Source organism: Macaca nemestrina, chromosome 2 (genome assembly GCF_043159975.1).
Source record: "Macaca nemestrina isolate mMacNem1 chromosome 2, mMacNem.hap1, whole genome shotgun sequence".
Taxonomy (NCBI): Eukaryota; Metazoa; Chordata; class Mammalia; order Primates; family Cercopithecidae; genus Macaca; species Macaca nemestrina.
Genome location: NC_092126.1, coordinates 173,203,866 through 173,217,136, shown reverse-complemented (window position 1 = coordinate 173,217,136; position 13,271 = coordinate 173,203,866). Strand labels below are relative to the sequence as shown.

Here is a 13,271-nt window from a genome sequence, read left to right as displayed (position 1 = left end):
TTTTATTTATTGTTTCTAGATGAGGAGTCTTATGATAGATGATAGATTATATACATATTCCCAAGAAGAAAAATTGGGATAAGGGAAACTAATTAAAATTGATGATACCCACTCTGTGTCAAGTACAATATTATATATTTGCATCCACCATGCCATTCAGCTCTATATCAACCTTATGAAATAAGTTGTTACCATACAGACACTTATCCTACAGAAAGAACAGGAAACCCAGGCGGGTTTGGAGGGCTGACAAAGTAGATGTCCGATTCAGCATTTAGTGCAATCTCCATTATATTAATTTTATAAAATTTATTTTTTATTTATTTTTAAATTATTATTGTTATCATTATTAGTATTTTTAGTACAGATGGGATCTTAATATATCATTCAGATTGGTCTCAAACTCTTCCTCAAGCGATCCTCTTGCCTCAGCCTCTCAAAGTACTGGGATTATAGGTGTTAGCCTCCATGCCCAGCCGTGATACTATTATAGGGCAGATAGTTATTGTTAATTATGATTTTTTTGTGATTAGTAGATGAAGGATACAGAAGCAGGTGAAATATTTTATTTATCTGTTGTTCCTTTCTCTCCCAAGGTGATCCACTGTGTGGCACATAAGACAAGTGTCCTTCGTAAGAAAATTGTAAGTGTCTATTGATGGAAATGCTTGTCTTTAAGGGATTATTTATCTTCTCTGGAGCTTTTTAGGTAGGTGACAGCAGTATACCTGGTGCCACACTGTAACTAAAGTGACACACATTAACAAAATAATAGTGCTGCCTTTATATGTTCCTTCTAATGTTCCAGAGTTATCAACTGTGTAATCATCGGAGTTCACAAAATTATTTTTCTGTGAAGAACAAAGCTGATCTTACCCCTGTTTTTTGAACATGTGTTGACAGGAACACAGGAAAGTGGAAAATATTTCTTAGAGAAAATCTGAGTCATTGTCTAGATAATCCATTCACTTTGTAAGCTGTGCATCTTACATTATTATTAGTTTAGTATGTGCTGAACACTGAATAAAAACATTTCTTCGAAACTGCATGAGTACAACGTTTCTGAGATAATGCACCTCTGTCAACATGGACTCAAGTCCGTTTTGTGCCATGTGTGTAGGTGGAAGACTGAATTAGGAATGAGGGAAGGCACTGTTAGCATCAGGGCTTGTGAGCAGAGAATAGAAATATGTATGAGTCAAAAACAGAATCTTTCAGACAGGGCTAAAACAAAATATTACAGATCTTAAAGGGCACACTGAGTAGTCTAGAATGAAAGAAGTAGGAACTCAGTTAATCATGAAAGTTGAAAAGGGATGCAGGAGGCACCATGAGGCATCAGCATCCCAGAAGCAATGGCTGACACAAAATTCAGCAATGACCTTCTTAATGCATTGCCAGCCAAGGCAAGACACTGTTTCTGAGGAAGTGTCTTAGACTGTTTCGTATTGCTGTAGCAGAATAGCTGAGACTGAGTCATTCACAAAGAGCAGCAATTTATTTTCTCACACTTCTACAAGCTGGGAAATTGAAGAGTAAGGTGTTGTCATTTGTTGTAGACTTTCTTACTGCATTCTCACATGGTGGAACGTGGAAGATGAAAGGGCAAGGAAGACAGAACCCACTCCACAAGGCTTTTTGATAGCAACATTATTCCATTCTTGAGGGTGCAGTCCTCATCCCCTAAACATCTCCCATTTGGTCCCACCTCCACTCATTGTTGCGTTTAGGATTAAGTTTCCAACACATGAATTTTGGGGTACACATTTAAACCACAGCAGCAAGACAATCTAAAACTGAAGTATGGAAGCGGTATCAGTTATATGGAGAAGGAAATGTACTTGGATTAAAAAAAAAAAAAAAAAACAAAAACCTTGGCAGTTTGCTATAATTGTTCAGAAATTCATGTTTGTGACTTGGAACTAAGAAATTGGTGTAATTATCTTCATTGAGACCTGAAGGTTTTTATTTTGTTTTTCTTCCTATTTTTGGCAATATAAACTAGAGGGAATTATCTACCTGACTTAGAGCCAATTTAGAAACTAACAAAATAGCACCCATTAACCTAATTTGATTTACCCAAAGCTAGTGCTAATTTTCATCTTCATTTAAGGCTTGTTAAATTAATCTCTTACCTTAATTCTTAAGCCAGCAGGTGTAAGCATGATAATCTATTGGGATATTCATTTGCATATAGTTTTTCCTCAATTTCCTCTCCTCCCACTAAAGTGAGTGGCCAAGCCTACCTACTCATTGTCTCAGGTAATTTTACAGGAGCTAAATCAGAGGTTTCCTGAAGATAATGTTTCTTATTGTGTTCAGTAAATGCCACAACAAGTTGAAGATATGGGAATAGAGAAAGAAAAGGGAGATAATTCCTAGAAAGCAGGAAGAAACAAAAGTCACCAGACCCTAATGTTCTTGTTCACTTGATACCTACTCTGCAGTCATGCCCCGGGGAGAAGACCAGACCTCAGAGAGGACGGAAGCACGCTGCGCATGGGAGGCTGGCCCCTGGGTATGCCAGTGCCCTGTGACTAGCTCGGAAGTTGAGTTCTACTTGACTTATGGGGGTAGAAAATGGGGGTAGCAGCAGCCATCATAATTCAGTAAAGACTGAAGGGTCTTCCTGTATTTCAGAAATCACATGATCTTTCCAGTTTCTTGAGATGTCTTGCTGAAAGGAAGAGCCCTGACACTGATAAAAAGAGGATTTTTCTTCCAGAAGATAGAAGAATAAACAAGGGAGAGGTTTGGCAGCACTTTGATGTCGATTGTAAGACAATTTTAAAAGCATTTTTGTTTCTCTCACTACTACATTTTTAGATTAGTATTCCTTTGTGGCATGTGCTTAATAATAGTGCTTATAGCAAGGCTAACTTAGTTGCTTCCCCTTTTGCAGAATTTAAAGAGTCCTTTGTAGAAATACTGCCCTGATTTAGATCTAGTTACTGTTTTCAAAGTGAATGTCAACATAGTAACCTTTATTATATTTGTACGCTTATAGAATATTAAGAAAAAATTGAACAAAAGACAATTTAGGCTCAGCACTTTTTTTCAGATTAAAAAAAAAACAAAACCGAAATCCAAAGTCATAGCATGGCCTCTAAGATAACAGATGTCCAGAGGTAGAGTTGGGACCAAGGCTCACATCTCCTGGAACACAGTCTCAGCACTGCCTGCCTTCATAAGAAACCTAAGCCAGTCTGGCCCTATCTTAACAACTGCTTAATTGAGAGGAGGAAACCTCTTTCTTCAATTAGGGAAAATTCAGTGTTTAGTATCATATTTAGAAAATAATTTTCTTCCAGTCAGTTATCCACAGAATGGTATTATTCTTCACAGTGAGCCCCTATGGGTTTCAGGGCTATGATTTAAACCTTGTCATCTAGTCCGATTTTCATCAATCTATGTGGCAAGACTTAGATTTCTCTTCTGAGGGGAGTAATTCTGCTAAGAAAAAGAAAGGATGAGTTTCTCTCTCTCTCTCTCTTTTTTTTTTTTTTTTTTTTTTTTTTTAACTAAAATCCTTGTAAAAAAAAAAAGGCATTGGATCAGGAGTTCGCCTTATTTCTGGGCCCATGTAAGCAAGTGGGCAGCACAGTGCCAGAAGATAGGGATCTTTCCTGTTTATCAGTGGCTTTGCGCAGTGTACACCAGAGAGAATGTGGTGTGCATTTTGCATTGAGACATTCAGCATCTTAGCAGCAAAATGTGAGTGAGAGGCATGGGAAACAGAGATGGGGACTTTGGGAAGAGCCCTAGACCTCTCATTGAAAACAGAGTGCCTGGGACAGTGGCGAAGTCTTCCTCCACCAAAAGCAACAGCTTTGAAGAGAACTAGAAGTGACAGAATTATAAGACAGCAGAGCAGAGCACATAACGCCACACCTCCTCAGGGCTCCCAGAAAGACTGAGGATAAGGAGTAGAGTGCATAAGTTTTGGGGGCTGGAATTTCAGCGGGTTCTCTGATGGAGGGATAGAGCCACAGAAACAGAATTTAAAAATTGTTAATCTATTATTTTTCCCCTTGGCTTGCTGTGGCATAGGGACAAGTGGGTTAAAGTGGAACAGTCATTTAGTATTTGCCATATTTATCTAATCCCATTGATTTCTCCCTCCTCTGCTTTCTCCCTTCTTTCCACCCCATCTCAAACTCACTTTTTTCAAAGGTTGGTCTGAACACCAGCCCTGATATCTACCTTGTAATGCTTCTCCCTGATCTGATCTTCAATGGCATTTCTAGTTTGTACCCAATTTTAATTTATCCTATGCTATCTTATCTTATTGGTCATCTTTTCAAGAGTATTTAGCTTTTCCCCTCTTATAATGTAACGCTATGGTTTTCGTGTCTGAATACCAGCAGACACTCAGACTCAGGAAAGCACATTAAATCTTGTAAAGGTTTAATAAATGTTTACTGATAAAATTATTGACATTGCATTTAAAAGCAAATTAAACATTGTGAATCTCTCTAATTTAAAAAATACACACAACAATAATACACCTCTATAAAGTATCTGCTTCCCCTTTTGCAGTTACTTAAATTGGAAAATTCATAGTCATTAGTACTGGCAGTTAAAAGACTTTCTGTTGTATTCTGATTGTCTCTCCATTCAAAATGACATGCTGAAATAGTGATAATCATCTGGAATAAATTAGAAGATATTTTTGTTTTATAAGTTTTCTTAAATACCTCTTACTTTAAAAAAAAAAACAGAAAACGGTGATATTATAGAAATAAACTGTAAAAAATTAATGCAATATTTTAAGGTTGATTTAAAATTTAAAAGTTTTGAAATTATAAACTAAGCAGTCAAACTGCCACATATCACACTTTCTTTAAAATGTGAATTAGTTACGTTTATTTCAAACTTGATAACCACAAGTTAAGTTTGATTATTTTCCGTTTGAAAAGACTCTTCTGGAGACTCTTAAAAGGATGAGTTCCCTGATAGCTTTAAAGTCTGAATCAACCAAGTAAAATTCACTTTTGAATAAATAAAAGAACAAAATATTTTACAGCACACTATGTCTCCATACCTCTCAAGCATTAGCAGAGGACTTAAGGCTGGTGTTCATCGTTGCCTGCCTACCCTTCAGCCCCAGGGTTCATCACCATTGCACCTTATGTTCTTGCAATTCCTGGCTATATCCAAGCTTCCAAGCCCTGGCCCTCACATTTGCCTCTTTATCTGCCTGGAGAGTCCTCCTTCCCTATCTTCACAGAGAAAACTCAGACTTCTTCCTTAGGGAGAGCAGAGCCATCCCTCAGCGCCCTCTGCCCACAGTGTTTTTCCCATAGTACCTAGGGATGTCTGCCTCATTCTCATTTTCTCTTCTCAGCTCAAATGTCACACAGCAGAGAGACTTCCTTCACCACCTTGTCCCAACTGGCTTTCCCAATTTCACTCCATAACCCACTGCACGATTATTTCCTTTCTTGGTAACAACAATTTTCAGTTTTCTTGCTTATTTATTTGTTTACATGTTTATTGTGAAATTACCCATGTAAACATTAGTTAGTTTACTAAGGTGGAGGTTTCACTTGTATTGATCAGTTTTCTGCATTCCTAAATTATCCTGCAATTCCTGTCACGCACCTGCCCTCTTGATAAAAGGAAAGGGTCTTGAAACATTATACGCAACCAGATGTAAACAGGAAGAGTTTTGTAGTCAAAGAATCCAGCAGGAAACATTTGAGATGTTCTGGAATTTGAAAAGCTGAAGGCAGACCATCACTGGAACCTTTGCTTCTAGCTATACCACTGACGTAACTGTGACATCTGGAGTAAGGTGATTGATTTGAAGGATATATTTGAAATAATTTTAAGTTTTAAAACTCTAGGGTACTGTGATTTATCTACTTTGCCTTGGATTCTAGTGATTAATTTGTGCTATCTTGTCTAAAATAAGCAACAGCTTATATTTGACTCTTTTGGTTTTAATTTTTTGTAGCATTAGCTGTATGACTTCAGTCAAGCAAGTTAGTGTTGTGTGTGATAATTTTTTTACCTATAATCTGAAATGGCAGAATGAGAGAGAGATCACTAAAATCCCTTTTCAATTCCCCCCCACCCCCATTTGTTTTTACACTGCTTTTTGTTTGCTTGCTTGCTTTTAGGACTCAGAACTTTATGATGGATAAACCAAGGGAAAGAGGAGAACAGACACCAGAAACTGGCCATGGGAAGAGTTCTCAATAGGGCTGATGCTAGCAAGCTCAGTGATACTTGCTAAGCATTGAAGCGGACCTCTTTCTATTACCTGCAGGTAAAAATGTGCACATTTCCTGCCTCACATGTTGCACAGCAATTCAGTAAATTTCCAAGTGTTATTAGTTGGTATCTTATAAGCCAGTTGGCATGGTGCTTGGCACATAGTCAGGCTTTAACCAAAGGTTTGCTAAGATAGTTATTAAATAAAAGATTTAATCCTAGTTTTGATTTCCCAGTGTAACAAAACTCTGAAATGATAGCACAGGTGGGGACAGCTCAAGCCCTGGAGAAGTGGAGTTGTCACTAGTTTTAGAATTTTCTATCATCTTAGTCATTTATACTGTTAGTATATCATGTTTCTCTTCCCACTAACTCCTGCCAAATACAAGTGTTCCATTTCAGCTGCCAATTTCATGGGGCAGATGAATTACTCTGAGTAACGTATGACTTGAAGGGCATCCACTTCTGTGATGACTTCAAAGATCCGTCAACAAAAAACTGGGGCAACATCTACCAAAAGGGCTGCTGGCAACTTGCACTAACTTTGCAGGTCTGAAAGTTTTCTGCCCAAAAAGACCATGTCTTCCAGGGGCCAGCACTGTCCTAAAATAAAGTTTGGGCTCACCTGATCAAATCCTCTTAATGTAAAAGTAACCATACTGATAATTAGGGTGAAAATAATTAAGATACTGAATGCAGTGGTTAAGAGACTCTCGGATGCATATTCTAAGCTCTGCTACTTATTATGTTATTTTTCAATAGCTAATTAACCTCTCTGTTCCTGTTGCCTCATCTGTAAAATTGATGCAGTTTAGCACTGACTACTGTAATAAGTATTTTTCAACAATCTTCCATTTTAGAAAAAGTCCTCCCTCGAAAATGGGAATGTTTGAGCAAGTATATGGGTTTGGGAAGGACATGCTTGGAGAAATGAGAAAAGAAGGGTGCATATACCTACCTGTAGCCAAGCCAGATTAATCCTGGTAATAATTGATGGAACAGTGTCACTTTCTGAGATAGAGGAGCCTGGTGAAAAGAAGAAGTACCTCCACAGCCCATTGATTAAATAAAAATTATGCTGCCAATAGTTATCTTCTTTAAGTGTTTTATAAATATCAGAATGCCTAGCTCCTGAAAATAGGATTTGAAAATTGTAGGCAAATACAAAGAACTTTCTTAACAGTGTTGACTGATAGTATGAGTCATCAGCAAAAAGGGGCAGAGTAGGGGGACATATGGGATGGGAGGAAGAGATAATGGTTTCTCAATCTCTCTTAATCTCATGTATGAGACGATATAAACACATTGTCATGGAATAACTAAAATATAAATTATTTTATTATTAATTATTTAAAGTAGGCTTCCAGAAATGAGGAATTGTTAAAAATTTAAACACAGAAATAACCAATGAGATGTATCATTATTTTTACATTGTTTCTTTGAATTGTCTCTTTGGGGATACCATTAGCTCCAATTTTCCAAGCTTTACCATGTAGAAACAGTGTGAAAGTCAAAATTACGAAATTATATAGGTATTTTTAAAAATGTTTTAAACATTGTGTGGCCTCACATCCAATTGCATGCCATTTCTTCTGAGAGTAGTGTCTTTCTTTGGTTTGATTTTAATTACTCTAGTCTGGTTTAGTTTGGGTAAATTGTTTTTGTTTTGGTTTGGTCTAATTTTGCTATTGGATCTTAGTTGTGAAAGTCTCTTAGTAAAATTAAATTGCCTTTCAGCATACGCAAAATATTTATAAACTTTGTGTATGTACTAGCATATTAGGTCAGTGCTAAATACAAGAAAAATAAAACTCCTATTTGCTATGTTTTAAAAGAGGTTTTAACAGAAATAAATGTATCCTCATTTATATTTAAATTAGATTTGATTAAATGTTCTCAAGCTGAAATAGTGAAATTCAGGAACAACGTTTTGAATTAGTGGTTCTTCTAATTCTGAACAAGAATATGTCTGTCTCAGCTAGTGCCCTACATCAATCATTACTTAGAAATGTCATTCTCATCACCATGTCAGCAAGTAACATACTTTTTGCAATTACTATGTATCCAGAACTCTGGTATTTTTCAAGTATTAACTGATTTAATACTTAGAATATAAATAGTATTATTTCTAAAAAGTTACTTGACCGAAGATTCACAGTAGTGAAGGTAGGCCTTGAACTTGGGTTAATGTGACCATAAAAGTTATCAGTCTTAGCTCTTAAGTTAATCTGCACATATGTGAGTGGTATTCTGCTAAATATGTGTATTAATATGAACTCAATACTGTCAATACTAAATTGAATACATTCAAATATTTTTTAAATTACTTGTATTTGCACCCTCTTTTTTCACTTTCTTTTACTCTCACTTCTCTTTTAAATGTTTTGAAAAACAGGGTCATTACATTTATCAGTATATTCTATATCTCAACTGAACATTTGCATTATGCTTTTAATTTAATGTATTTCCACTTAAGTCAATGCATACAAAAGTATGACTTAGTAAAGTCATACAAGCAAAGATTACATTTTGAATGAATTCTTTACCTTTAATATTTATTTAAGTCAACAGATTAAAGAATATTTAAGAGAGTAAAATTAGCTGTCATTCGGTAAATTCGAATTCCTCTTAGCATAATAACCATCCTTGAACACCTTCAACATTTGACAAAAGAATTCAGCAGAGTGATCATATTACCTTGAGTTGAATTACCTGTAAGCAAATTGAAAGTGAAGAAAATTAAATTCATACGCTATGTAGTCTTCTATACAAATCTACAATAACTGTATTTAAATTTGAATTCTTGTTAACAATTGCATTCCTGTGAGAATTCATGGAATAATTGTTTAGTGGAAGAAAATAGATATTCAATCTCTAAGCAAATAGAACTTATTTTAAAAGTTATAGAATATAGTTGCATATTGAATCACAGCATTGCTTACAGTTAATAAATTAAAAAGCCAGTTGTTTTAAATAGATCATCTTGAAAGTCACCCAATATGCCTTATTACATGGTTTTCCTAATATTTGAACTCAAAACTTCACTCTCATTCGAGAGTCAAGTAGGGATAATTGCAGGCTATGGAGGGGTTGTAAGTGCTACTAGCTTGGGTTTTGATAGCTATTAGAAGATAGCCTAAAAAAATTATATATCATAACCAAATTCTCTCCTTTATATAACATAAATGAAAATAATTTGGAAGTAGAATTATGATTTGATTCACAAGAGGGAGAATTCAGTTAAAATTGCTTAAACTCATAAATCATGATACAAGCTATCAAATTAGAAAGAACCAATAAACCAGATGGATTCTGGGTTCTTACTGGAGGTATAGAGTCCACCTTTCATCCAGTGTATTTAAAAATGTGATTCATAGACTATTTACTTCATAATGCTCTGAAAGACTTATTTGAAAAGTACAGATTTCTAGGACTGTCTCAGGCTACTAAATTTGAATATCTGTGGGAGAGCCCAGGAATCTATATTTATACTAAGTACCCCAAGTGATTTTTGAATTTTAAGTATAACAATAAAATACAGAAATCTCAAATGTGCAGCTGGATAAATATTTACATATGAATATACCCATGTAACTGTCATTCAGAATCAACAGATGGCAAATTTCCATCACTCTAGAAGGATTTTTCATGCTCTTTCTAGGCAATAACACAACCAGAGAAAAAAATACGACTGTTTTGCCTCTTCTTGAACTTTATACAAATGGAATACATGATATATGCTTTTTGTAGTTGACTGACTTCTTTCAACATCTGGTATTTAGATTCATCAGTGTTGTTGAGTTTATTAACAGTGCATTCTGTTTTAATTACATTATAGTTAAATAATGCACGTTTGGATAGTTTTCCAGGTAATCCTTGAGTACTATAATATTTTTAAATCTTTCACTTATAGCTTTGAAGGAATATTCTATGGTTGATCAGGACAGCCTGCTACCAAAATAGAACTTTCAAATGTTCTATCTTCTAAACATTTTACCATGAAATTTCAAATTTACATCATTCCCTCATTTGATTTAATCATAGTTACAGAGGCTGAATTTACATTAAAGCAAGTGCTATCTGAGAAGACTTTATATGCATACATTTTATAGAATATTTTATCATATTACCATGTATACGTTTATAAGATTAACTGGCCTAAGGAAGGTTAATAGACACAGAGTGATAGGAAGAACCAGTGGAGAAAAGGCAAATAGATGAAGCCTTAGGAAATCCTACTTTTACTGAAGGTAGGGAAGAAAGGAGAAGAGTGAAGTAGATTATAGACCGGTGGGTCCCCTTTCTCAAACACATTATACCCCTTCCAGTCCCACTCACCTCTTCCCATGCCCTTGGCTGTTGCCAGCTACCACTTTCTGTTGAACTCATCCTAACTAGGCTGAGCACCCCACTCTCTTCCCATGTGTCATGATTAAAGTGCCAGCATCAAATATGCAGGATTACCTTCTATGCTTTCTTTTTCCAGGTCCCTGCACCACGACCTTGGCTGACAAGAAAAACCTCCATGCAATGGTGATGGGTATTTCACTCAACCCAGCATTGGCTTTATCTTTGCCAGAAAGTTCCAGTGATGGTTTTTAAATAAGACCCCAAACTTTACTCTCTATCTGGCATAGGGCCAGTAAACATACTAACTTAGAGGGTAGAACATTCTTGGTCTACAATTAAAACCACATTTAAATGTATTCGTCGAACAGTAGTCATATTTCATATATAATGTAATTGAGAAATTACCGAATAAACCTTTAATTTGAATTTGGAATTGTCTTGTTAGGTTCCTGAATATTCTATTAGAAAATGAACCAGGAGTCAGTGAATAAGTCAGAATTAAGGCAACAGTGTAAATCTTTTTGTAGACTTTAGTATAAAATTATCTATATATACATATGTTTACATGCATGTGTATACATGTGTGTATGTGTATGCATGTATACGTGTATGTGAATCATCACACACATTATCACACAAAGAATGCTTCTGAAAAAGTTCTCTGGAATGTGCTATTGGACTTGCATTCCTTGTGATATTTAAACCTAATATCTCCTCAGGTTTGTAAGCTATGCCAACACTCAATTCTTTTTTTTTTTTTTTTTTTTTTTTGAGACGGAGTCTCGCTCTGTCGCCCGGGCTGGAGTGCAGTGGCCGGATCTCAGCTCACTGCAAGCTCCGCCTCCCGGGTTTACGCCATTCTCCTGCCTCAGCCTCCCGAGTAGCTGGGACTACAGGCACCCGCCACCTCGCCCGGCTAGTTTTTTGTATTTTTTAGTAGAGACGGGGTTTCACCGTGTTAGCCAGGATGGTCTCGATCTCCTGACCTCGTGATCCGCCCGTCTCGGCCTCCCAAAGTGCTGGGATTACAGGCTTGAGCCACCGCACCCGGCCGCCAACACTCAATTCTAATAAATCTATATTGTCAAAATTCAGTCAAAAGCTGAATGTCTATCATATCTTGAAATTACTTCAAAAACTACCCAATATTTATGAAAAACATGTTTACTTTAGTGATGTCTCCAGCGTTTTACATACTTTGCATGGAATAACTTGTAAAATTTCTTTCCCCCTTATTTAAAAATTATTCTACTACAGCATAAACAGCCAATTTGTTGAGTATTTCTTTGGTTTTTCAACCATCTATGGTGATTTATATAATGACTTTTGAGGGTTGAAAATTTTCAGTATTTAATATTCTCAAAATAGTGCATGCTAAAGAATTTAAAAAGCTTTTGAGACTTTCATAAGGCAAGTCAGACTAGTGTTTACTTTTGAAAAATTAAGCAGTTGAGGCAAGAAGAAATAATTGATTTATCTTAGTGAATCAAGAAGCTGGCTATAAACCTTTATACTAGATCACTACCTGTAATTTTTTTTTCACAAGTTTATCTTAGAAAGAAAGTAGCTAATTTCTGAAGATTCTTGCACAAACTTCAATGAATTTTCTGGCTCAACATTACTGATGTGGGGAAATCACATGTGAAAACAGGTACAATGTGCCCTTATTTAGGAATTTACTTCTGAAGGCTAATTTCTAGAGCACCTTTGCCTTTCATTATGGGGTAAAAATCATTAATATTTCTATTATAAAGGTGATAAAAAATTGTCTCCTTTCATCAAATTAACATCCATTTATTTTTCTCAAACATTGTAAAAGACACCTGGATTCTTGTTTCCCTCATGGATGTAAGAGACTCCTGCTTCATAACATGGGCCATCAAAGCATAATTCAGCATCTATTCCCAACATACTGTCACATTTGTCTGTGAAAATCTGTTAGTGCTTATGATCTATTGTTTTTTTTTTCTTTTTTTCATTTTTTAGAGAAAGTAAGGCAGGCAGAAAAAGCCATGCACAGGGATCAGATGCCTCCAGTCGAAGAAGACAAGGCATAAATACCTCTTACCACTAGGAACTTACTCGAGTTACATGTACCAAATACATTACCAGTGGAAGAGATCCGAGTTACCCCAAGTTACCGGTGGTGAATCCGTATGGGTCCACAGCAGCTTCAGTCCTTGCCTCCTCAGAAGGAAGAATTTGACTGAGAAGCATAAAGCAGAAGAGACCGAGGCAAGGTTCACAGCAAGAGTTAAAACTTGTTAAGAAGTTTTTAGAACAGGAAGGAAAGGAAAGAAAAGAAGGAACATACTACTCGGAAGCGGGCCAAGCGGGCGACTTGAGAAATGAAGTGCCAGCACATATATCTATATATCTTGCCAAAACCTGTCAATGTCTGTCTAAGTCACTCAGAAAAAAAAAAAATCCAAAATCTAAAAAAATCAAAATTTCTTACATTGGTCTAAAAAATTGTAAATTATTTGCTATCTCCCTAACTTCACCTCCTACACTTCCCTTGCATGTTCTTTGTTTTTGTTTTTTTTTTCTCTTCTTTATTTTCCTTCATAATGTTGGATCTCTTAGAGTCTCTTAAACTCACTAAACATACACTCAGCTTAGAACCTTTGCACTCCCTGAGACGGTCTGAAATGCGCCTTCCAGAGCCATTTGGGCAACTCGCTCCCTTACTTCCTTCTGTT

The 13,271-nt window shown here is 36.0% G+C and overlaps 2 long non-coding RNA genes across 4 annotated transcripts in view; one reads left to right on the top strand and one right to left on the bottom strand.

Annotated features, from left to right (window-relative positions):
- LOC105477567 (uncharacterized) overlaps positions 1-13,271 on the bottom strand; it is a 577,843-nt gene that overhangs the window by 408,682 nt on the left and 155,890 nt on the right. The window lies entirely within an intron of this gene.
- LOC105477566 (uncharacterized) lies at positions 1,860-6,211 on the top strand. The gene is made up of 3 exons (XR_003017038.2): positions 1,860-2,518; positions 2,641-2,776; positions 6,126-6,211. It is a non-coding gene; the product is annotated as an uncharacterized lncRNA (long non-coding RNA).